The sequence below is a fragment of the Maniola jurtina genome, chromosome 23 (genome assembly GCF_905333055.1).
Source record: "Maniola jurtina chromosome 23, ilManJurt1.1, whole genome shotgun sequence".
NCBI lineage: Eukaryota > Metazoa > Arthropoda > Insecta > Lepidoptera > Nymphalidae > Maniola > Maniola jurtina.
This window is the reverse complement of record NC_060051.1, coordinates 2,255,601-2,283,115: the sequence shown is the minus strand read 5'-3', so window position 1 is coordinate 2,283,115 and position 27,515 is coordinate 2,255,601. Positions and strand designations below refer to the sequence as shown.

The window sequence follows — 27,515 nt, the reverse complement described above, 5'->3', positions numbered from 1 at the left end:
TAAATGAATTTGAATTTAAATTTGAACTCAAACTACTTACTGGACCAATAGGGCTGAGGCATGCAGATACTTATTTTGCTATACCTAATAGCATTAGTAAGTATCAGTTTTAAAAAAACCTGACTGTTAAATATTTTCAAGCATAAGTAAATACTATTTTGAAAATTATTCTAAGAAAATATAAAAATTTTATAGATTTTTAAATTTTTTTATTGGAAATATTACAGTAAAATTTAAAGGTAACTTTACCTATATGTGCCTTACCTACTATGTAGGTAAAAATTATGTCCGCGTGGAATGGTGCCAAGAATACTGTCTGCATTTCCGCGCTGGACAGCCAGGCTGATCCGTTGCGCCAATAATGAGTCATCCCTTTTGTCACCAGATGATGCTATTAATCGTGCTTAGTACCTACCTACTTATTAGATTAGGTATTTATAAGAATTTTATACCTAAATATGAAAATGTGTCTGTCTGTCTGCTAGCTTTTCATGGTCCATCTGTTTAACTGATTTTGACGTTTGGCACAGAGATACCTACTTAATCGTAGCTTGCATCCTGGAGACGTACCTACCTATTGGCTTTTAGTCTCGGAAAATCAAATATTTGCCACGAGTTTTTTGACAACCTAAATCCACACGGAAGAAGTCACGGGCATCATCTTGCATTTTCAATTAGTTTTATTTAGCAATTAATTGTTATTAGCAAGAAGGTTGAAAGATACCTGCCTAGGTTTTATAGAATCTGCGACTCTTGGTTAGCTACCACGTAGGCTAGGTATTTAACTCATTATATCATCCCAGCCTGTAGGTATTAGTTCAAATAACGCCTATACTATTCAGATAAGGTGCTCATGCCAAAATATGAATAGGCGGAGCGTCGAATAGGCGGGGCGAGTAGGCGTGGTCGCACCGGTCATTGAACCCTAGAGGATGCGATAACATGTCTCTATATGGCATGGTTTAGTAACCATTTGCAATTCTATGACCGCTAACTACGGAAATTCCTGCTAAAGGTAATCGCACACATTGGCAGGTATCGTAAGCTGCGCCTTTTCTTCAGCGCATTTGGTCAAACAGATTTCAAACATTCGGTGAAAAATTACAGCTAAAAATGATAATAGGTACTTATAACCACTAACCAGCCTTACCAGCCAAATTAAAAAGCTTAGAAATGATCGCACATCTGACCGCGTCGTAACAGCCGCCCATACCGCACGCAATTTATTTTATTTCGTATTTCAGTAGGTAGGTATACTTAGTCTTAAATCTAATGACTGCACCAGATTTGATGATGTCACACCTACTCATAATGTTACATACGTGGTCTGTGTCCGTAGTCTTATCAGTCATTGAACCCTAGAGGATGCGATCACATATTATTATGTATGTTGAATAGAAGTAGGCGTTACTTCGCGGAAGTCCATGATATAGGTACAAGGAACCAAAAGCTTAATTTGGTATAATCCGCTAAACCAGTCAAATCTGTATGGTGCAACATATGCGATATGCACCGTCCGCCCTCCCACTGCTAAACATGCCGGAAAAGCCAGCCATCAAGCAAGCAATACGCACCACCACTACGCAGCGCCACACAAATCCCAAAATCACTCGATGCACGTTTCGTTTCAATGGCATGGCTCTAGGTACCTATGGCGTGGTTTATAATCATTTGCAATTCTATGACACCTCACTACGGAAATTCCTGTTTAAGGTAATCGCATATCTATTGAAACCGCTCGCAACGTAGGTAGGTACTCTCTTCAATGCGTTCATTCTCAGAGTTCATTAATTTGGTGAAAAATCACCAATTTTTCTAAACACAACAACAACTAAAAAACCTGTCGTATTTTCTTACAAAAGAATGTTCATGTTGCTTGAACGGTGAAGGAAAACATCGTGAGGAAACCTTCATGCCTGAGAGTTCACCACAATTAGTCTCAACTCTCAAAGGTGTGTGAAGTCTGCTAATCCGTGCTAGCGTGGTAGAGGCCTAAACCCTCCTCATTCTGAGAGGAGAGCCCTGTTCAGTAGTGGGCTGGCAATGGGTTGATAATGATGATTAGTTAATAAAGGCTTTGTTTGTTTCAGATGCTGCCCATCGGACATTCGGACAAAATAATGCATCGCGTTAACAGATTTACATTTAAAATTATATTTATATTCAAATGTACTTAGTGCAATAATCGTTTTCTATAAATTATTGATTAAAAATCAAGTTATTTGTTAAACGGGTTCAGTGTAATAAATCACTTTAATAAGAATAATATCTAGACGCAATATTATAATTAATATTTTTTCACGTTCAGTTTATAATTTTTCTAAATCATTTCTAAATAATTATAGATATATTCAATTCATATATATTCAATTTTTTTTAAACTTGACATATAAGACTAATTTTTTATAAATAAATATTAATAAATGTAAAAGTGAAAACTTTATTATTTTAAAAGTGAAGTGACAAAAATGACACGATGACTAACGTTCCAAACGCGAACTTTAACTATAACGGACGCAAGAAAATGTTACAACCAAAATTAACCGACAAGTGAAATACCTAGATGTAAAAGTGAATGTTAATTAGAAAAGTGTTTCAAAGTGCAAGTGACGTCATGCGGTATTTATGAACGACTGTTGCGAGCAGAGCTGCGGGATGTACACCACTTGGTACAGCCGCGGGGAGGGGGGCATGCACCATCATCAGATGGGGCAACTGTACCATGGACCCCCCATGATAAAGACTGAAGCTGGGGTCAATAGTGACTGCATGATGGCGGTGGACTATGCGCCGCCGATTAAGGTGAGGAAATTGGACCTACACTTTTTGTCATAATATAAAACCCGTTTTTGATGCTGGTAACTCTTAAAATCAAGAAGTGGCATATGGCAACCGTAACTCTACCACCCTTAGCTGATTCATCTCTATCAGAAATTAAAATCTATTAAGAGGGGTCTCTCCGTCACTCGCTCCATACAAACGTAATTCGTCTCTCATTTGAATACTAACCAATCATACTCAATGGAATTTTGTAGAAACGTCTAAAACAAATATCTATGCCTATGGTTTTCCAGATTCCCTTTAAAATATTCGGTTTCAAAGCTACGCGGTCTTAAAAATTCACATACAAATCTTTGAGCCCCTGTAATTTTAAAACTACATATTTTTCGAAAAATCTAAATCACCACAGACACAGATATTAGTTTCTAGAATATGTCTGCAAAATTTCATGGACTTTGGTTGCTTAATATTCAAATGAAATTGGAACTACGATTGTATGGAGTAAGTGACGGAGAGAGCCCTGTTAATGGTAGTGCGTACAAACACTAAAAAAATCTAAGTACACTCTAGAAAACAACAGGTATGACGTATTACGTACCTATATAAGTTTTTTTGCTCGAACCTTTTTCTCTCACAGACCAGAATTTTTATTCCAGGAAAAACTGGCAAAGCACCACACTCTGCAAAAAAGCATCGGGGTTTTTAACTACATTCACTGTATTGCTTGCTTGCTTTGTAAGGCTTGGTTCAGACTGGTGCAACGGTGTTTATTGGCACCGTTCAGTAAGACTGTGTCCACACTAGTAGTTACTGACTCTGGTATTTTTTCTCTCTCGTCTGGCTTTACACTGATTAGCCAATGTCAAGTTTGTAGTTATTTACAAGTTAGGGAAACTATATGTACCTATGAGTATGGACTTCGTCTGTGTCGACGCCCGCCGACACACGCGCGGCACCCCTTTAGAGCGCTTCCCAGTCAGTTCCACCACCAATAGACACCAACAGAACACAAAAACCCGCCACTTCTAACAAAAAAACACTCCAAAAAGGCACAACACGCGCGCCAGCAAACGCCAACACACACAAAGTCCCTACTCTGGTTACACGACGGATCAATAACACTTTACGATTGTAATTACAAATTTAATCTATAGGTACTCGTACATGCAAAATTTTTTTTTCTGACAGGCTGATCTATCAACGCACAGCCTAAAAGTTGGCTTGGCTTGCCATTTGGGCTTTTCGCAAAAAATTAAGAAATACGTGTTTCAGGATGTTTAAAAATTTCACCCGCTATTTACCCCAAATAGGGGATGAAAGTTGGTATGAGAGCCCTTTATATTTCAAGTTATATCCATGAAATAGTATTTGGGCGTTTCCTAAATATTTCTCCAGTGTGCCAAGGATTGTCAAATGTATAGTTTTTTTGTTATTTGAACGTGTTTGAACGTGATTATTAAATTACTAGAAGGCGCCCACGACTTCGTCCGCGTAGATTTAGGTGTTTAAAAATCCCGTGGGAACTATTTCATTTTTCGGGACAAAAAGTCCAATATTTCCATCCCCGTGATACAAGCTAAGTATTTCCATACCCGTCAAAAGCTAGTAGACAGACAGACACACTTCTTATTAATAATATTAGTATGAAAGTAGTATAGATTATTGTCAGTAATTATTATAAATATAGAATAACCAACATTATGAACCAAAGCCTAAGAAAGCAAAGTCGAAAGAATCTATCTAGTAACAATAAAACCTTATTTAGCACTAGATAATGAAAGATCTAATTATATGTACCTAAGTACTTTGTAACAGAATCTCAGAATATACAAGCTTGAACATTTCTCATCCTAATCGAGTGATGATGAACTCAGGATACCAGAGATGGATCATTTCATACATAGCATGTGAAAAATCACATGAAAAAACTTTTCATATTATGTAACACTTGCTGCTCTATCTTACTTAAAGTAGCCTGTGAAAAATCAGGAAGCGAAATTTCACAGAATTTCAAAATTATACATTCAGGTATCATGCTTTTTGTTACAATTTCACACGCACACGGTTATCGACCTGAGTTAAAGAGCGCGCGAGCGAGAAAACTCGCATCGTTGCGTATAAGAGAAAATTGAGTTTAATTAGCAAACCATAGATTGCTACGTTTCACCAAAGCTTTTTACACTTCACTTCGAAAATTCACTTTCCGTGAAAACCAACCTGCGAAATTACAGCGGTACCTATGGTTCTTGCTCATAATTCCTAGTTAAATTAATATACCTAGCAAACTAACAAAAAAAAATTGTATGTGAAATCGCAATGAAGAAAAATAATAATGTCAAAATGAAAATGATTTAAAATATCATATGATATAGAATCAGTCATTAAATGATATAAAATAGCAATCCTGCCCGTTGCTTGCTACAGGTTACTTACTGTTTTTGCTCGCCCTACGGATCTAACCCGTTAAAGGCTAAAGGCATCTTAAATATCCACGTGATAGGAACACAGGCCTTCTTAGAGATGTTCTACATTAAAATTGCGTCACTGGAGAGTCCAGTATTTTACCGGATTGGTATTTTGATATGGTGGAGCAAGCGCGACTTTGCGGAAGTCCATGATACACGAAGAAAAAGTTTAATTATACTAATCTATACTATATTTTATCCATACTAACGCCTTATTACTACAGTGATCTCTTCCAGGCAAGATGTAAAAGTCCCCACGCGATTTTCAAAAAACCTATTTGCACGTGAACGAAGTTGCGGACATCATTTATTTAGTACACTTGGATCCCGGGGACGGACAGATCCTCAGGAAATGTGTACTATTATAAGACTAGCTGATGCCCGCAGCTTCGCTCGCGTGGATTGGTCAGATCCCCTGCAGCATCAGGATTGAGGAGTTGGAATCCAATTTTTTTATGAAACAATGTCGCAAAGTTCCTCTATCGATTAAAAAAGAAATGACGCAAATCGGTTCAGAAATCTCGGAGATTTCGATGTACATAGGTAAAAAAACACAACTCCCTTTTTAAAAGTCGGTTAAAAAAGTAGCCTATGTTACGCCCTGGTGAATCCTCTATTTGTCTGTGAAAATCCCGTCAAAATCGGTTCAGCCGTTCCAAAGATTAGCTTTTTCAAACAGACAGACAGACAAAAATTTTAAAACCGGGTGATTCAGTTATGGTATCGTTCAAATAACCCTATGAGCTTAATATGAGGTAGTTATTTCGAAATTACAGACAGACACTTCAATTTTATTTATTAGTAATAGATACTAGCTTATGTATATCAGTCAGTCAGTCAGTAACTCAGTCAACTTGTCCTTTTATAATATTCAGATATATTTGATTGCTTAAAACGCACATACGTTAGAGGTCCCTACCCCTGCGACCAGAATTATAGAAGGCGGACATTTTAACCACTAGGCTATTGCCGGATTTTTGTCTTATCACTAGTGAATCAATTTTAGTGCAAAACAAAGTGATTAGTTCTGGAACGCTCGGGCGCTTGTTGTGACATCAATATTATTTTCATGACTTTTGTCACGACTGGAAAGTAAATAGAAAGTAATTGTGAACCAAAAAAACCGGCCAAGTGCGAGTCAGACTCGCACAGCGAGGGTTCCGTATTCGGGTATTTTTTCCGACATTTTGCTCGATAAATAAAAACTATTATGCATAAAAATAAATAAAAATCTGTTTTAGAATGTACAAGTAAAGCTCTTTCATATGATACCCCACTTGGTATAGTTATCTTATTTTGAAAATTGAAACACATTTTTTTTTTCCTGTGACATAACCACGAATTCACGGTTTTGCAGATTTATTCCTTTATAAGACCTACCTACCTACCAAATTTCATAATTCTAGGTCAACGGGAAGTACCCTGTAGGTTTCTTGACAGACACGACGGACAGACAGACAGACAGACAGACAACAAAATGATCCTATAAGGGTTCCGTTTTTCTTTTTGAGGTACGGAATCCTAAAAAATAAACTTTCTTCAGAAAAAGTTATTTTTATTCAATGAAAAGTTAGCGCTTGACTGCAGTTTTACCCGATAGAAAAAGTTAAGTAAGACAATCTCTTAATAGATCCATTACCCTTTGATGAACCTTCGCATGGCTAGTGTAGTGTAGTGTAGAGTTCTAAAAACATTTTTTTTTTGGATTCCGTACCTCAAAAGGAAAAACGGAACCTTTATAGGATCACTTTGTTGTCTGTCTGTCTGTCCGTCCGTCCGTCCGTCCGTCCGTCCGTCCGTCCGTCCGTCCGTCCGTCGTGTCTGTAAAGAAACCTTAAGGGTACTTCCCGTTGACCTAGAATCATGTTTGGCAGGTAGGTAGGTCTTATAGCACAAGTACAGGAATAAATCTGAAAACCGCGAATTTGTGGTCACATCATTTAAAGAAATTAATATATGTTTCAATTTTCAAAATAAGATAACTATACCAAGTGGGGTATCATCTGAAAGGGCTTTCTTTATTTGTTCATTCTAAAACAGATTTTTATATTTTATTTCTATGCATAATAGTTTTTGATTTATCGTGCAAAATGTTGGAAAAATTACCCGAGTACGGAACCCTCAGTGCGCGAGTCTGACTCGCCCTTGGCCGGTTTTTTTTAATATAAGCTAATTTGAATTCCACCTAGCTGTTTGGATAATACTTAGGTATGTACTAGACGGGAATTCACGTCGCTGAGCCAAGCGAATCTCTCAAATATAATTATTGTAAAGATCAAGAGGTATTTATAGTTGAAACATTGAAGTCTGGCATATAAATTTATTTTAAAGCAATACATCTTGAATGCATCCTTCAGTGCTGCAATCAGCATTTTTGCACGGACCGCGACCCGCTATCTACGAGTCATTTAATTATACCGGTACTGCCAAGTGCCACTGCGCTTTGACTACCTACCTACCAACCAACCTATCTACCAACCTTTTTTTAGGGATCCGTTCCTCAAAAAGAAAAAAAAAACCCTTACAGGATCACTTCGTTGTCTATCTGTCTGTCCGTCCGTCCGTCCGTCGTGTGTGTCAAGAAACCTATAGGGTACTTCCCGGTGACCTAGAATCATGAAATTTGGCAGGTAGGTAGGTCTTAAAGCACAAGTACAGGAATAAATCTGAAAACTGCGAATTTGTGGTTACATCTTTAAAAAAAAAATTAAAACATGTTTCACTTTTCAAACTAAGATAACTATACCAAGTGGGGTCTCATAATATGAAAGGGCTTTACCTGTGCATTCTAAAACAGATTTTTAAATTTTTATTTATTTTTATGTCCTAATAGTTTTTGATTTATCGTGCAAAATGTTGGAAAAATACCCGAGTACGGAACCCACGGTGCGCGAGTCTGACTCGCACTTGGCCGGTTTTTAAATTTATAGACTAGCTCTTGGCTGCAATCGACCTGCTAGCAAGTGATGATGCAGCCTCCGATGAAGCGCGCTTGTCTAGAAGTTGCCTATTCACTCTTGACTTGAAGGTACCCATATTAAAAGTGGAAGGGAAAACTGATGCCGGAAGGGCGTTCCATATCCTAGCGGTTCGGATTAGAAACGAAGAAGCGAATCGCTTCGTACGTGTCCGAGGAATTCCAGCTACGTACGGATGCAGACCTTGACAGTGCCTTGCAGTACCTAGGTACCAAATGTACTATCTACCAAAGGTTGCCTGGGCAATAAGGCCGCCTTTGCATACAACTGTTTTTAGTTCATAGTTTTTTGTTTTGTCTTGGTTTTTTCTTGTTTTGTGTGCAGTAAAGTCTTCTATCTATCTAGTTACTTTTTAAAATATGCATACCTATCTACACAGTATTTTTACATTGTATAGTTTCACAGTTCACAACTAGATTGACCAGATCATACAAATAGGTATAATAATGCGTACAAAATGGTTGCTCACTCGCCATTTTAACTTTATGTGTCAACTGTCACATCAAAAGTAACTTGTAAAAGTTTATTTGAATAAAAAATCTTTGTACTTATTTCTATTTCTTAGAAAAAGTATTCAATACAGACTAAGTACCTACTTGCCATGGTAAAATAACTTCCGTATCTATTCGAGTAAAAAAATTATGGCTCACTTCCAGTAAAATCGTTCATTAATCGATTTCTATGCCGACACCTATTCTGTGGTACCGTTAAACGGTTAAATTATTCTAATCTAAGTCAGATTTTAAGAAATCATCTCGCCAAGTTATGCATGGCTAGCTCACCCGTGCCCGGCTTGGTGACAAAAAAGCTAAACAACTTGGTTTATAAGTTTAACGCACGACCGCCTACGATTCTCTACGGTTTGGCACCGCGCGATATCGTGGCTGTTCTGGATCAGAACTTAGTAAGTTGCTTCAAGTAAACTTTGTTTTTATTCAATTCAGATAAACTTCTCGCAGAATAGGAAATTAATTAGATTATTACATATTAATTAAGGGCGTTTTATTTGTTAGTTAGGTAGGTATACTTTTGTTTAATTTTATTGTTGTTTTTTTTTAATTTTCTTTTCTCTCTTCATTGTTCCGTGTGTAAAGTACATGTCAATAAAGGTTTTATTTATTAATTTAATAATAATTAGTAATATATAGTAACCCGGTTATGTCGTAATGTTTGCCTAAAATCATTAACCCTTTTCAGTCTTTCGAGTATCGAAGATTTGCTTATTTTGCTCCTATTTACTAAAAGCTAAGTAACAGTGACAAAAAACAGTTAGTTAACAATTTGTCACTTACCAATTTTTCATTTGTGACAGCCGGCGCAGTATCAGAGCTAGGTTTTAAAGTTTCTTTTTTTCATTGCGCCTTATCTTTTATCTTTTTTCCATTGCTTCCTATTGAGCCGTGCACTGTGGTTGCGGTCAAGTCAGAGAAGTCGTCACGTCGCACCTACGTGGGCAATCATCTCGTTATCTGTTGACTTAGCTTCCGCGCGGTGAATGACCAAGCTTCATTCATGCTGGCTGAATGAGTTTTTAGGGTTCTGTACCTCAAAAGGAAAAAAGGAACCCTTATAGGATCACTTCGTTGTCTGTCTGTCATGTCTCTCAAGAAACCTATATGGTACTTCCCGTTGACCTAGAATTATGAAATTTGGCAGGTAGGTGGGTCTTATAGCACAAGTAAAGAAAAAAATCTGAAAACCTTGAATTTGTGTTTGTATTACAATAAACACCCTCTTCCCCTTTATCTCCGAAGTATACCAATCGAAAAATCTGAAATTAATAAGATCAATAGAGGTTTATGTATATTTTACAGGAAAAATAAAACCAACTAAACTAGCGTAGTTTTTTCTATTAACAATTAACTTCTACAAACAAATTAGTTTTGCGGTTCGTTAACAAAGTTCTTACTGTTTTACTTTTTCCGTAGTACAGAACCCTCGGTGCGCGAGTCCGACTCGCACTTGACCGGTTTTTTAAGTACATATAGGCTTGCGCTTGTCTGCAATCACACCATACAGTAGGAGATGGTGCAGCCTAAGGTGGCGCGCGCCTGCTTAAAAGGTGCCTATTCACTGTTCTTTTGAAGGTATAGCTAGCGGGCAAAACCGAACCCGAAAGGGCATTCCGCATTCCATATTCTAGCAGTGTGTATAAGAAACGAGGAAGCAAATCGTTTCGTACGAGGCCATGGAATTTCGACTATGTAGGGATACAGACTTTCTCGATGCCTCGCTGTTCTATAGTAAAATGGTGAAGGGGAAACTAGATCGATTAAGTAGTTCCTAAGCGCAATCTCCATAATATACCCTGTAGAATAGCGACAGATAGCTAACTTTCTACGGATGTCCCGAACTTTGTAGCTCAGAATTGACCAGTGATGTTCTTTTATTTAAAAAAAAAAGAATATTAGCCATGCTAGTCATAACTAATACTCCCCTTACCCCTCCAATTAAGCGTAAAACTTGTGCCAGGAGTGGGTAGGACAATAGTGCAACGGGTGGGGTATGAACCGCCGACCTTTTCGGAATTCAGTCCGCTCCTCAACCGTTGAGCTATCAAGGCTTTGGGCAACCTTAGCCTAAATGTCTAGACTTCGGAGTTTGTGCTGGATGGTAAGGAATTTCAAGTAAGTATAGTTGATATGGTGAGATGATGATGGTAAGATGGTAAGGAATGATGAGTGACCGACTTAGCTCAGCGGGTTGCGAAGCTAAATGGACAGGGAACATAGTTTGAAAAACTGATATACGTAGGGGTCCCAAAATGCTGGGATGGCGTTCTCGTTTAAAAATTAGGTGGACGACATCACAGAGTCCCAGGGAGCCGCTGGATTCAGACGGTCGCAAGACCTTGGCGTATGAAAGTCCCTACAAGAGACCTCCTATATCCAACAGTGGACGTCTATAAGTTGAAGAAAGGTTGAAGATAGAATAGAATAGATTTTTATTCAAGTAAACTTTTACAAGTGCTTTTGAATCGTCAAATAATTTACCACTGGTTCGGGATTCCGTTCCTACCGAGAAGAACCAGCTAGAAACTCGGCGGTTGCTCTTTTCAATTGTTCAATTTACAATAATATTCCATACTATACAAGCAATTGCAGCCCCGCGCATTGCTGGAGCGAGTCAAATCCATGCTTTTTATCATTTACATAATCTAGATCATGATGATGATGATGGTACCTAAGGAATGATGTCATCTTACGTGATACTGATATTATTATTTTCTGTCATTTATTTATTATCTCATTATTACCATATTTAAAAAAAATATTTTGCAAAAATAAATTAACAGAAATAACAAAAAATAAAAAACATAAACGACAAACAATAAAATAACATAAGCAACAAAAAAATACTGATAATATATAATAATACTATGGTTTTATTTCTTCGTACACGTGGATTTAAGTTTTTTTTTAAATCTCAAGAGAACTCTTCGATTTTCCGGGATAAAAAGTAAAAAGTAGTCATTATTTTCATGAAATTGAACCCTGAAACTCTGAAAAAAGCAACACCAAATCACTATCGAGAAGTTGACAAATTTTTCCATCATTTCTTTTCAATTCGAATCCGATATTTTTTCCTACTTTCAAATAAAATAGCAAAATTTATTCACGATTCTGTATTCATTATTGGACAAAAATTTTTGTGGTTTGGTGGAAACGAATAGTGCTTTTTCATTTTATTTCTATTTATTTAGGTACACTGCCAATTTTCTATTAATTCATGTTTCCAAAACTATTTAATTTTTTGCCGAGCGGTTTAACAAATAGTGTCATAACAACTAACTGTTTAGTTGGAGAAAAAATTCGCCGCCATTTTTGTGAATTTAAGTCGTGACGGCGAGTTTATTTCTTTTTTTTAATTGAAAAATGGCATTTTAAGTAGATTTTGCGTGAGTTTAAGTTGCTTTTTTTAATAGAACAATTGTAATTTTAAGTAGATTTTGTGTTTATTTTGAGGTCGTATAGACTTTTTTTAAATTTAGAATAGCTTAGAATAGAATAGATTTTTATTCAAATAAACTTTTACAAGTGCTTTTGAATCGTCAAATAATTTACCACTGGTTCGGAATGCTGTTCCTACCGAGAAGAACCAGCAAGAAACTCGGCGGTTGCTCTTTTCAATTGTTCAATTTACAATAATATTCTATACTCTACAAGCAATTACAGACCCGCGCATTGCTGGAGCGAGTCAAATCCATGCTTTTTTATCATTTACATAATCTTCGATTGTGTAATATGCTTTTGCCAGGAGCATACTTTTAATGGATTTTTTAAACTTTTGTAAAGGCAAGTCTAATATTGACTGTGGAATTTTATTATAAAATATTACACTCATTCCCACAAATGACTTTCCCACTTTTCTGAGGCGGAGCGTAGGAGTTGCGAGCTTATTACGGTTTCTAGTTGGCCTGTCATGGAAATCACCGAATGTGACTCTAATCTACTTTCAACTTTTTAATTTATGTTTAGGTACTTGGTTACGGAACTGTATGAAACACGGCATATTTACCGCTTGCGTTAGTCTGAATCGGCCTATAGGATTCGAACTTGCACGCTCCGGGCGTGTTTCCCAGAAAAGTTAGACCCCCGGACCCCCCAAATAGGAGTCCGAAGTTTTTAACCACTAGGCTATCACCGCTTAATACCTAGTGATAAAGTGAAATTTTTACTAAAAACAATTTCATGAATATTCATTAAATTCGCCATAACTTTATGATAAGTGAGAAGGTATGGTAGGTAGGTATAAGGACCTACTTGCATCATTTAAAACAAGTTATTTGCATATTTTGCTGACAAATGCAATTGTATGTAGATATGTATGGAATTCATGAAACGCTCAATTGATATAGCGGTCCAGCCTTATATGTGTTGCGCAATTACTTATATTTAATTATGAATAGCATTTTACATATTCTATGCAATAATTAAATAAAAATATCTTCTAATTTACCAATGAATTAATGAATCTCCTCCTTATTAGGTTTACGTATCTCAAAAGGAAACACGGAACACTTATAGGATCACTTATTTTAGTAATTAGTATTTTCAATGTTCAAAATATACCAAGTGGGATATCATGTGAAAGGGAGGTCGCCATAATTTAAGAGAGCACAATTTTTTTTTAATTTAGATACAAATTAGCCCTTATCTGCAATCTCACCTGATGGTAAGTGGTAATACAATCTAAGATGGAAGCGGGCTAACCTGGAAAGGGTATGACAGTTTATATTAAACGTACCAGAACGCTAAATTGCTTGACGGCACGGCTTTGGCGGTAGGGTGGTAACTAGCAGCCAAAGCCTCCCACCAGACCAGACCAGAAGTTTAGAAATTTTAAAATTCTAAACCCCTGCCGGGAATCGAACCCGGGACCTCCCACTAATAAGACCACAGCGCTTACCATTGTGCCAGGGAGGTCGTCAAATGATGATGATGATGATGAATCTGTCAAAGACAATTAGTTACTCCCAAATCCGCAAAACGTTTTCCTCAAAACTGCGTTGGCGAATCATCACAGTAGAACGTTTATCTTGATATCTTCATACTACTGCTCTAAACTAAAACACTGTAACTGGCCCACGTGTTACTTTTTGCGCTACCAATTTACATTATTCGTTTAACGTTTTTGTTGCGTATTGCTTTTAGGTGTGTTAAATGAATGTCATCGGTTAGAGTTTTTGTGGTTTTTTTCACGTAATAACGTATCCGCAAAGTGTAAAATAGCTTGTTTTTAAGGAACAATAAATTGAGGCAACATTGCTATTATTTAGATGGGTGATAGTTATTGTACTTAGATACAGTATGATGAACTAATATCAGTAATTAGTGGAGTCAACACTAAATAACCAACAAGGTGGATTTTGATGTACGAGTAGCTAAGGAAATAGTCATAACAGTCTTTCTGGGGTTCCATACCTGACGGTTGCCTACTGGACCCTATTACTAAGCCTCCGCTGTCCGTACGACCCACCGTTTGGCTGTTTGTCTGTCAGCAGGTTGTATCTTGTTGTTGTTGTCAATTTACAATGATCTGATTGATGGAACCTACACTATGCCTTCGAGCGCACTTTGAGACCTCATAGTAATAATTGTGACTACGGCCATAAGTTTAAAAAACCAATAGACTTCGGGGTCCTAAGGTGCTGCAATGGCAACTTTGCAACGAAAAGCGCAGTTGGCACTGCCAACTTAGCAGATCCCCCGCCCCACTAGGTGGACGTACGAGATCAGACGAGTTGCAGGGAGCTGTTGGATCCAGGCGGCGCAAAACCGCGGCGCGGCGTGCAGAAGTCACTACTCACAAGACACCTATGTCTCAGACAGTTGACGTCTATCGTTTGACGACGATAGTGTAATCAAAGTATTGGCCCCAGTATTTGTGAATGTTGTCACATACTCGGTTCTCGCGGGTGGGTAGCAACCCCCCGTGTGCAGTTGATTAATGACACCGCGGCGAGATGCCGTTAGCCCCGATCATTGCCCGCGTCCCGGAGGATGAGGCGAATTTATCCCCAGTTTGTTTAACTTCCGGGTATTTTTGTGAGGCTATGACGACAGAATCAAAATAGGACAGAGCCTGGACGAAATCTTTGACGAATTGGTGTACGCTATGGCGTTATTTGTAGAAATTTAGAAAGGAGAAGTCTCGAATTGGATTCGCAGATAAAACAACGTCATCATTATATTTCTATACTCAATATTATAAAGATGTTAATTTTGTAAGTTTGTAGGGAGTAATCTTTGAAACCACTAAATCGATTTTGAAAATTCTTCCACCAGTATAGAAATGCATTATTCTTGAGTGACATAGGCTATTATTTCAAAAAATTAGAGATCCCTACGATCAGAACAACAGAAACAGATGAGTCAAAAAAGTATTTTTTAACGACAAATTGAATCAGGATTCAGGAGTCGACCCTGATGGTTAGTTATCAGTCTACCGCCAAAGATTGTACTGAAAGGTAAATTCGAAGAACCGATTTAAACGTTGGGGATCCAAAGCGGTTCTTTCGCAGCCTCTACCTAATCTACACTATCGCTCAAAAGTATTTGACCACTTGTATAAATTTTAGTGAATGAAACTACTTCATGATTATTTTAACTGTCTATTAGCCATTTTTAGGGTTCCGTACCTCAAAAGGAAAAACGGAACCCTTGTAGGATCACTTTGTTGTCTGTCTGTCTGTCAAGAAACTAGGACTTCCCGTTGTCCTAGAATCATGAGATTTAGCAGGTAGGTAGGTCTTATAGCACAAATCACACTAATATTATAAAGGCGAAAGTTTGTATGTGTGTGTGTGTGTGTGTGTGTGTGTATGTTTGTTACTCCTTCACGCAAAAACTACTGGACGGATTTGGCTGCAATGGAGATAGATAATATCCCGGATTAGCACATAGGCTACTTTTTATCCCGGAAAATCAAAGAGTTCCCACGGGATTTCAAAAACCTAAATCCACGCGGGCGAAGTTACGGGCATCAGCTAATACAAGAATAAATCTGAAAACCGCGAATTTGTATACACGCGAATACATCATTAAAAAAAAAATTAAAATGTATTTCAATTTTCAAATTAAGATAACTATACCAATTGGGGTATCATATGAAAGGGCTTTACTTGTACATTCTAAAACATTTTTATGTATAATAGTTTTTGATTTATCGTGCAAAATGCTGGAAAAAATACCCGAGTACGGAACCTTTAGTGCGCGAGTCTGACTCGCACTTGGCCGGTTTTTTAGACATAACCATATATAACTATTTTGCGGCGTTATAAAACAATCAAACCCGATAAATGACTTCAACAAATAAATGCATTTTTCTTTTTTTTCTTTTCTTTCTTTAAAATGTATTGTTTGTAACCGAAACAAAATGCAGGTGGCCCAATACTTTTGGGCGGTAGTATAAGAGTTCACTAAGCAATAACTTTCAGTTTCCTTTAAACTGCCCAAAGAGTGGTAAACTCAGAAGCAGCCATGTATAATTTATCAAAGTTCCTCATGAACATCCCCCTTCCCATAAGACTCACATATTAATGGAGACGCTGGCGTGTGGCTGAAAGAACAGGGATTGTCTTTTAAATTAATTGTTTGGGATCTTTGGAGCTGACGTCACAAACGCTTGGTTACTATTATACAGAGTTACCTACGGATATAATATTACAAGCTGTGATAGCCTAGTGGTTAGGACGTCCACCTCCTAATCGAAGGTCGGGGGTTCGATTCACGTCTAACTTTTCAGAATCATGTGTGTTTTAAGTGGTAAAAGTGTTAAAGGAAAACATCATGAGGAAACCTCCATACCATGAGTTTTCCATAGTATTCTCAAAGGTATGTGAAGTCTGCCAATCCGCACTTGGCTAGCGTGGTACACTATGGTCAAACCCCTTCTCACTCTGAGAGGCGATCCGTGCTCTGTAGTGAGCCGGTGCGTACATCTTCATCATCATCATCAGCCTGTGGACGTCCACTGTTGGACATAGGCCTTGCCTATAGAGCGCCACCACACCCGGTCCTCAGCCTTCCTCTTCCAGCCACTTCCCGCCAGCCGCTTTATATCGTCGGTCCATCGTGCTGGAGGGCGTCCCACACTACGATACTAGGTTGCGAATTTACGATAGGTATGGGTACTTAATTACAGTTAAACATCTTAAACATGAAGTTCACCTCATGCTCTTTAACTTTATAAAATTATGAAATGCTAATCAATTTTATTATCTGAAGAAAATGATAAAAAGTTAATTGAAACGCTTAGATTAATCAAGTTGAGACAGTTAGACTAATTTGTTTCGGTTTTTAGGGTTCCGTAACCAAAGGGTGCTTATGGGTCCCTATTTCTGATCTGTCCGTCCGTTCGTGTGTCTGTCCGTCCATTCTCTGTCTGTCATCGGGCTGTACCTACCTCATGAAGCTGAATACTTAGGTATAATTGAAATTTTCATAGAATGTATATTTCTATTGCCGCTACAACAACAAAATCTATACATATAATAAAATTGTAGAAAAGTGGTGTCTGTACTATGGAAATATATAAAAAAAAAGTAGCAGGGGTTGTTATTATATCGATGCCGAACCCGAAATTGTAATTAATTTTTTTTGTCTGTTTGTCTGTGTGTTTGTGCACGCTAATATCAGAAACGGCTTATTCGATTTAGATACGGTTTTCACTAATAATATATTGTAGTAAGCTTCACTTAACATTTAGTGTTTATTTCATGTCAATCGGTTCATAAATAAAAAAGTTATGTCAGTTTAAAGAATCACGGCGAACATTTTTAACGTACAGAGTACGTACTACACGCCTCGCGCCTGAGCGTCTGTGGCTATATAAAGCGCAAAAAGTCACTATTCCACGCGAACGAAGTCGCGGGCACAGCTAGTATAATAAAAATATCAAAATAGCCGTCATCCAAAAAAAGTACCTACATAGTGTTATATCTTGCACGCTGCTACGGAACCCTTTATGTGTGAGTTCGACTCGCACTTAACCGATTTTTTACTAACCAAGAGCTAGATCATCGCAAAAAATTATCACAAATTAAACAGTTAAGTTTTTGTCTACTTTGATGTTTAACTGACTTTTATCCACTTAGTAATAAGCCTTGTCCTAATTTAAATAAAGTTTCAGACGTGATGGTACTTAAAAAAAAAGCGGTCATAACCTAGTGGCAAGTTGAAAGGTTCGGCGTTCAATCTCGGACTTCTAACTTTTAGGAGATAATATGTGCGGCTAAGCAATTAAATTATTATTATAAAAAAAAAAAAAGTAAAAAAAGATTCCGACGAATTGAGAACCTCCACCTTTTTTGAAGTCGGTTAAAAAGAAAAACGCAAGAGCAAGCTTTCTAAAGGTGTTCTACTATACTTCATGATAACGTATTGCTGGTGTCCAAAGGTGCAGAGTATAAGTGCGGCAATTAATAAAATTATTTATGTAAAACTAGCTAAATCCCCGTGACTTGGTCCGCGTGGACTTCACACTGATCCCTATTTTATCCCATGAGGGGTTAAATCAAAAATCCTTTCTTAGCAGTTGTCTACGTCATAATAGCTATCTGCGTGCTGCGGACTAAAATAACCTCCCCATGTCTGCAAAGGTGAGCACGGAACTGCGTGGCATTACATCATGCTGACCTCCTAGATCTCTATCTTCTTCTTTTCTTCTTTTTCTTTCTCCTCCCTTCGCCTCATGGTAGCCCTCAGCATTTGGCTATATCTTAGCCAGGTGTCTGCGTGTATCTGCGTGCTAAACAGCTCGGTCCGACTAGTACAATAGAGTTGTGCACAGACTGGCTTACCTACTTCTGGGTAGGGCAATGCGTTGATAAACCAGTCAGTCAGTCACCTTTTAATTTTTAACCCCCGACCCAAAAAGAGGGGTGTTATAAGTTTGACGTGTGTGTCTGTGGCATCGTAGCTCCTAAACTAATGAACCGATTTGATTTAGTTTTTTGTTTGTTTGAAAGGTGGCTAGATCGAGAGTGTTCTTAGCTGGATTCAAGAAAATCGGTTCATCCGTTTGAAAGTTATCAGCTCTTTTCTAGTTACTATAACCTTCACTTGGCGGGGGTGTTATAAATTTTTAATTTACACTATTGTCCTGAGGGGTTGAATTTTCAAAAATCCTTTCTTAGCGGTTGTCTACGTCACACTTAATAGCTTACCTCCGACAGAGTTGTGCACAGAATCTCGGCGGGGATGAGCGTTGATGAACCATTCAGTCAGTCACCTTTTCCTTTTATACATTAACAGGGCTCTCTCCGTCACTCGTTTCATACAATCGTAGTTCCAATTTCATTTGAATATTAAGCAACCAAAGTCCATGAAATTTTGCACACATATTCTAGAAACTAATATCTGTGTCTATGGTGTTTTAGATTTTTCTAAAAATATGTAGTTTTAAAATTACACGGGCTCAAAGATTTGAATGAAAATTTTTAAGACCGCGTAACTTTGAAACCGAATATTTTAACAGAAATCTGGAAAACCACAGACATAGATATTAGTTTCTAGAATATTTCTGCAAAATTTCATGGACTTTGGTTGCTTAATATTCAAATGAAATTGGAACTACGATTGTATGAAACGAGTGACGGAGAGAGCCCTCTTAAGATTATTTAGAGTTAAGTAAATACTTATTGCAGATACCAACATAATATATAGGTATGGTTTTCAAAAAAATACATATTTACGAGATATAGGATAGAAATGTAGATAGGTACATATTTATGTAAGAATGCTTGCGCAGGGAAATTCTATTAGCCCTTAACAGTTTAGTGTTATCTGATACATAGTAATTATATACTACATTCCTGGGATATTATGTCAAATCATACAAATTTGGTTAATACGCGATAAAATATGGAAAAATATTAAAAGTTATTGCAAAATATCATGATAAATACCGGATTGTATATGGAATGGGAGTGCTTAGATGTAATTAGAATTAATATCTGTTGAGAATGGAATCCGTGGAAATGATATCAATTAGAATTAATATTTCCATATACTTATTGAGCGATATGGTACACCAAAGATGGAGTCATAATATTATTTATTTTGTTGCATATTTTTTGTTGGGGTGTCAGATACTTTTATATACTTACTTTGTCAGCTCTGGCACCCAAAGAAGATTGGCCTTCGATACAATTTCTAATTTGCCGCAAAATACCGCGCTGAGGCAGCCGCGCTGCTTTAACAGGGCTCTCTCCGTCACTTACTCCATACAATCGTAGTCCCAATTTCATTTGAATATTAAGCAACCAAAGTCCATGAAATTTTGCAGACATATTCTAGAAACTAATATCTATGCCTGTGGTTTTCCAGATTTCTGTTAAAATATTCGGTTTCAAAGTTACGCGGTCTTAAAAATTCACATACAAATCTTTGAGCCCCTGTAATTTAAAATTACATATTTTTAGAAAAATCTAAAATACGCCAGGCTCAGATATTAGTTTCTCTAGAATATGTCTGCAAAAGTTCATGGACTTTGATGAAATTGAAACTACGATTGTATGGAGTAAGTGACGGAGAGAGCCTTGTTAAAATGCGGGCTGCGGCCGCGCGTCATTTCATCGATCGAAATTAAATATGGATTTACAAAGCAGCGCGGCCGCAGCGCTGCAGCCGCGCTGCCTCCACGCGGCTACTTTCCGGCAAATTAGAAGGCGCCTATAGCTATGTCACTTTTATATTTTACTAGCTGATGGCCGCGACTTCGTTCGCATGGATGTAGGTTCTTTAAAATTCCCGTGGGAACTCTTTGATTCTCCGAGATAAAAAGTAGCCTATGTGCTAATCCAGGATATAATCTATCTCCATTCTAAATTTCAGTCCAATCCGTCCAGTAGTTTTTGCGTGAAGGAGTAACAAACATACACACACACACACACACACACATACAAACTTTCTCTTTTATAATATTATATAGTGTGACTAGCTTTAGCTAGAACTCTTTGATTTTCCGACATAGTAATCTTCGTAAAAACTTTATGCACTTGCACATAGAGTTCCCATTAAAATAAACTAACCAGTATAATTTCACAGCAATATGACTGCTGACAGCATTTCTCAATTAAAACCTCTATTTATGGCAATCCATCTAATGTGGTCATAGTATCATATCATACAGACCGGTCGAATTTCACTTTTTTGCTAGATATTACAAAAAAATCCGTACTTAAGTACTAGTATTTTAAATACGGCAATAGGTTATACATGTAGGTTTATTTATTTTAATATTGGGTCTGTTTATTTACTTTATAGATATAACTTATTTGAAGACGTAGCTTATGGCGCTTATGATATACTAGCCGATGCCCGCGACTTCGCCCGCGTGGATTTAGGTTTTTCGAAATCCCGTGGGAACTCTTTGATTTTCCGGGATAAAAAGTAGCCTATGTGCTAATCCAGAGTATAATCTATCTCCATTCTAAATTTCAGCCCAATCCGTCCAGTAGTTTTTGCGTGAAGGAGTAACAAACATACACACACACACACACACACACACACACACACACACACACACACACACACACACACACACACACACACACACACACATACAAACTTTCGTCTTTATAATATTAGTGTGATCAAGAGTCTGCCACCTGTTACGAAAGCAGCTTCTATTGAGAAGAGCAAGCACTTAAGAGCAATCCTGAGACGAAAGCAATTTATCGAGTAGGTATTGGAAGAAACTGTTGCCGTCGCGCTGCGCCCGATCACATGAGTACCAAACGAGTTATCAATGTGTGAACGAGTAGTGTGTTTGTGTGCCGGCCGCCCGCTTTCCGTGCGGGCCCTCGCGCCTCCCATGCCCGCGCCGCCGCGACGCGCCACCGCCGACGGCCGCTCGCGCGAATCTGTGCGCCGGTTTCCGTATGATACTTTACCTATCCGCTCTTATTATTGTTTGATCTGGCTAAATTGTTAACGGACTTGATTCTTTGCTTCACTGTTTTGACTCGGTTTGTGTAAATTTCGGAAGAAGTTTCTAGAAGTTTATGTTTCTGGTTTTTTCTCTGACTTTTTTTTTGTAACACTGACTCCTAAAATTATTTTACTCTTGTCAGTGTGTTTTTTTGGAAGTCGGCTATATTTTTAGGGTTCCATACTTCAAAAGAAATAAAAGAAACCCTGATAGGATCACTTCGTTTTTCTGTCAGTCTATCTGTCCGTTTGTCCATCTGCCCGTCTGTATGTTTGTCCATCTGTCCGTCTGGCGTGTTTGTTAGGAAAACCTATAGGATACTTCCCGTTGATCTAGCATCATAAAATTTGACAGGTAGAAAGGTTTTAAAGTACAAGTAAAGGGGAAAATGTGAAAACCGTGAATTTGTGGTTACATCACAAAAAAAAATTAAAATGTGTTCATGAACAAATTCTCATGTTTTTGAAATTACTAATGTATTTTCAACGATATGATATAACTATATCAAGTGGTGTATCGTATGTAAGGGCTGTAAAATGTAAAAGAACGGAACCTTCGGTGCGCGAGTCTGACTTGCATTTGGCCAGTTTTTTTTGTAAAAAGTTTTTATTTCTCACTTTATAGTAATTGTAAAACTAAAAAGTTAATCTCATTACAATTTCAAGTAGTCCAAGTTTCAACAAGTCCAAACACGGCTAGGATACAATATTGTCTTATTACGGAGTTCCTGTGCCTGTCTTTCGGTTTCATCATCAGATCCACGTTACTAAATGATCTTTCTTAGTGCCAATGCTGCAGTTCTTGATGAAAATAGCTACTCATATGTTATGTTTTCCTATTTTGAAGGTTTCCCGCGGTTCCTCTAGGATCTTGTCTTGTCGTGTTGTATGAAGTTGAGCGAGCATATTAAAACAAAATTAGAAATCCAAGAGTGAAGCTCGCCCGCCTTCATACCTAGGTAGTAGGTACATTACACGTGTAGTTATAAAAAAATATTTTTAACTTTTTAGTGTGTGTGATTTTTGAAGTCGGTTTTATTTTTCTTTTGAATTTTTTATATTTCACAACTTTTAATGGCCCCACTGTACTATAATATGCTATGCCCAATTAAAAGCCTACTGTTTACTAAGATATTACACTGGTCGCGAGCAATTTGCTCTTATCCATTGAGGAGTTCTGTTTTCCATCTCCGAAGATATTCATCAGATCTTCACCAAATTCATATGGGACCACCTGCACAGTATACCCTTTCAAATAAAAAAAAATTCCCAATCGGTCCAAGGGTCTTTGAGTAATCGGGGAACATACATAAAAAAAAAAGATTCCGACGAATTGAGATCATTTATTATTTATTCTTTATAACTTCCTAAAAAGGAGGAGGCCTTTTTAGGAAGTTGGTTAAAAATGAATGATTGCAATCGCGATATATCTATCGCGGTATCTCAACCCTGCTTCAACAATAAAAAATAATACTTAAAATCACACGATAGTAAATAAAAATAATCATTGTATCGTGTAAATATCGACATCGGTGTACATCACTAGAGTATCGATAAAAATATCATCAAGTGCCACTTCCCTATTAGTGTACGTGTAAACTTTACCCTCCCTCACCTCCAACCTGCCCCCGTAAACTGCGAAAGGGACAACTGCAGCTCAGGCTGATTTTACCTACAAAAACCTCGACCAAAAGACGTTTCGTATTCGACTGTTTCCTTCTTCAAAACTGGACAGATCTCGATGGTTCTTATACCAAAATTTAGAGGAAAAGTATATCTTTGCCCCTATGTTTTGCTTTTTTGTTAAAAACTTATCAAATTTGTATAATAGTCGTCTGAACCTGACGGTTGAAACTGGCGATTTTTTCGGGTTTTCGGATTGTCATATTTATTTTCGTGATTATGTTTTGGAAAAAAGGAAAACATACAGGCACGCATTAATGAGACCTAGATTTTTGTGAAAAAAATCATTGCTCTAGAAACATTATCCACGAAGGAAACAGTCGAATACGTTTGTATGGAGAAAAGCCACTAACGCTTGCTCTTAACCAGTGGAACTTTTCATTTTCAAACTGCCACTTCACCTCTAAATTACAAAAAAGATTTTGATTAAATTTGGTACTTACCGGTATTGGTAGCGTACAGTTTAGAGGATCAAGTTTCATTTTACTATCTTAATGTTAGGTCATAGATTTCTGTCGGTCTTGTCAGACCGTTCCATCGGACAATGAGAGTGAGGGAATAGAGAGTGCACCTGTGTTGTGTTAGAGTATCTGCTTGCGTAGAAAACGTTATCACCCGAAACAATATTCCAAGAATAAAATATAGGCAAATGCCTACTAGACTTGCAACTTTATTGCATGATACAGATAGTATTTTTGAAAATACCAACTCGCGTCGCGTTTTGTGACTAGAGCTTAGACTAGGGGTCTCCAAACTATGGCCCGCGGGTCAAATCCGACCCGCCAGTGCCATCAATCTGGCCCGCGACAGCCAATTTCTTATTTTTGTTACTATTGCTGTGATAAGTTGAAGAAGAAAACACAATTATAATCACCTACTCTGTTTTATTTACTTGCAAGGTAAAACTTAACCACAGAAATGATGATGCAGAAAACTTAACTGAAGTATCTAAGCTTAAACATATCTATACATATAATAAAATTGTAGAAAAGTGGTGTCTGTACAATAGAAATATATAAAAAAAAAGTAGCAGGGGTTGTTATTATATCGATGCCGAACCCGAAATTGTTATTAATTTTTTTTTGTCTGTTTGTCTGTGTGTTTGTGCACGCTAATATCAGAAACGGCTTATTCGATTGAGATACGGTTTTCACTAATATATTGTAGTAAGCTTCACTTAACATTTAGTGTTTATTTCATGTCAATCGGTTCATAAATAAAAAAGTTATGTCAATTTAAGGAATCACGGCGAACATTTTTAACGTACAGAGTATATGCTGCCCGAAAAGTCACTATTCCACACGAACGAAGTCGCGGGCACAGCTAGTTAATAATAACGTTAAGTAATTGAAATGCAAAAAAAGCGTATATTTGCTAAGGTCGCGCATTTTGCGACTAGTCTAGCTAGAAATATAGGTACTTAGTTAGTTAGTTAAACTGTTTTGGCCCTTGGAACATACTGACATAATCATTATGGCCCTAAGGCTTCAAAGTTTGGGACCCCTGGTCTAGACGATAGTCTTAACAGGGCTCTCTCCGTCACTCGCTTCATACAATCGTAGTTCCAATTTCGCAACCAAAGTCCATGAAATTTTGCAGACATATTCTAGAAACTAATATCTGTGTCTGTGGTGTTTTAGATTTTTCTAAAAATATGTAGTTTTAAAATTACAGGGGTTCAAAGATTTGTATGTAAATTTTTAAGACCGCGTAACTTTGAAATTGAATATTTTAACAGAAATCTGGAAAACCACCAACATAGATATTAGTTTCTCGAATATGTCTGCAAATTTTCATGGACTTTGGTTGCTTAATATTCAAATGAAATTGGAACTATGTTTGTATGAAGCGAGTGACGGAGAGAGCCCTCTTAAGGTTTAACAACTAACAACTAGGTACAGGTATACCTTCCTAATGTTATTCCAATCTAACAAATGATAAACATTAATAACACATAATTCTTTCCGTAACTATCAAGCTAATGTGCGCACGGCACGTGCGTACCGCATACCTACTTGATATTAACGATTAGATACTTACATTCAACTAGTACTATGTCAATGTGGTACTAGTATACAGATACTAGTGTCTGAGTGTAGCAATTGTACAGTGGTGATAGAGACAACGATATTCAAAATGGTAAATACAAGGTGTAACCAGAAGGCCTCATCTACGATGCGGCATTGACTCCGAGTAGCCTATTCACGTAACGTTCGTTGACCTCTAGCGTCAGTCAGATGTTTCATCATTCACCTGTCTTTATTTTTGCCTAGTGTTTCTGGTTACACCTTGTATAATTAAGTATTAATACCAGATCCCTAACACTGATTTTGTTATTGAACAAATTGTGGAAGAACAATAAATTAAAATTACCAAGGATCGTATAAACTCCAAAATTTATTTTATTATAATTATATCCTTATTCTTCAATCACTGCATTTTGTTCATATTGTAACATTAGAGTAATTTGGACAGTATCTATATCTACACTAGTAGGTATAAAGAGATAAAGTTTGTGAGTTTGTTTGTAGGAGTAATCTCCGGAACTATTGAACCGATTTAAAAAAAATTTAACCGACTTCCAAAAAAGGAGGAGGTTCTCAATTCGTCGGGATCTTTTTTTTTTTATTTTTTTTTATTTTTTTTATTTTTTATGTATGTTCCCCGATTACTCAAAGACCCCTGGACCGATTTGGAAAATTTTTTTTTTGTTTGAAAGGGTATACTGTGTGCAGGTGGTCCCATATAAATTTGGTGAAGATCTGATGAATATCTTCGGAGATGGAGAACAGAACTCCTCAATGGATAGGAGCAAATTGCTCGCGATCAGTGTAATAGCTTAGTAAACAGTAGGGTTTTAACTGGGCACAGCATATTATAGTACAGTGGGGCCACTAAAAATTGTGAAATAAAAAATTTTCAAAAGAAAAATAAAACCGACTTCAAAAACGACAAACACTAAAAAGTAAAAAATAACTTTTGTTTAGCTACACGTGTAATGCACCTAGGTATGAAGTCGGGCGAGCTTCACTCTTGGATTTCTAATTTTGTTTTAATATGCTCGCTCGACTTCATACCTAGGTGCATTACACGTGTAGCTAAACAAAAGTTATTTTTTACTTTTTAGTGTTTGTCGTTTTTGAAGTCGGTTTTATTTTTCTTTTGAAAATTTTTTATTCATCAGTAGAAAGCTGCATTATGCAAAATAATTAGGGATCCTTAAGAAGCTGGAGCGGGTCGCTAATTTTAAATAAAAAAAGAGTTGAAAGGTTATTGAGCTAATAGCTGCGAAATACAAAGTATCACTTGGTAACCATTGATGAAACGAAAAGGAAATAAACTGACCGAGCTATTTTACATTTTAACTAAGCCAGAATATTGCCTAAAAACAAAGGGTGAAATAAAAATTAAATTATTTTTCATACAACTATTCTCAATAGCACCTTTTTCATTTCTTTCATTTCCATGACAGATGCAATTTTTGTTTCGCCTCCTGTATGGTTATCAAACTATGCTAGTAAGTAGTAGGTATGCTAAGCTTTGCGACATACCTATATCTATTCAATATTTAATTGTATTTATTTTATCAGACAGGTGCAGGGTTTGTTATGAGTTTATTTCAATTTCTGCATATTTATCAGTTTTCCGCTAATTTGTAAAATATAAAGGGTTTCCAGTAATGAGCATTATATGAATATGTACCTCTAATAGGTAGTAGAAGACATACCTATGGATCAATTGCACATACAAACATAATATACCTACATACAGAAAACACAGAAGAAACTATACATGAGCGTGCAAAGGCGGGTTTATTGCTAAAGCAATTTCTTACAAGCAACCTTTGGTGAAAGAATTAAGATTTTTATTCAATTAAACCATAATTAAACTTTTACAAGTACATACATACTTTTGAATCGTCAAAAGCATCTACCACTGGGAATGACAAATATTTCTCCAATCGTGGTTGAGGGGATAGACACTTTTTGACATCCGTATAAGCTCTTACTCTATAAGCCGCGGTAGCCTAGTAGTTAAAACGTACGCCTCCAATTCGGGAGGACAGAGATTCGATCCCAGGTAAGTACGCACCTCTAACTTTACGGAGTTATATGCGATCACTTGCTTTAACGTTGAAGGAAAACATCGTGAGGAAACCTACATGCCTGGGA

The 27,515-nt window shown here is 37.1% G+C and overlaps 1 long non-coding RNA gene across 1 annotated transcript; it reads right to left on the bottom strand.

Moving 5' to 3' along the window:
• Positions 1-280: 280 nt before the first annotated feature.
• Positions 281-20,500, bottom strand: LOC123877455. Its single transcript, XR_006798598.1, has 4 exons — positions 20,489-20,500; positions 12,292-12,303; positions 11,430-11,435; positions 281-403 (listed from the first exon to the last, which is right to left on the bottom strand). It is a non-coding gene; the product is annotated as an uncharacterized LOC123877455 (long non-coding RNA).
• Between the last annotated feature and the right edge of the window lie 7,015 nt (positions 20,501-27,515).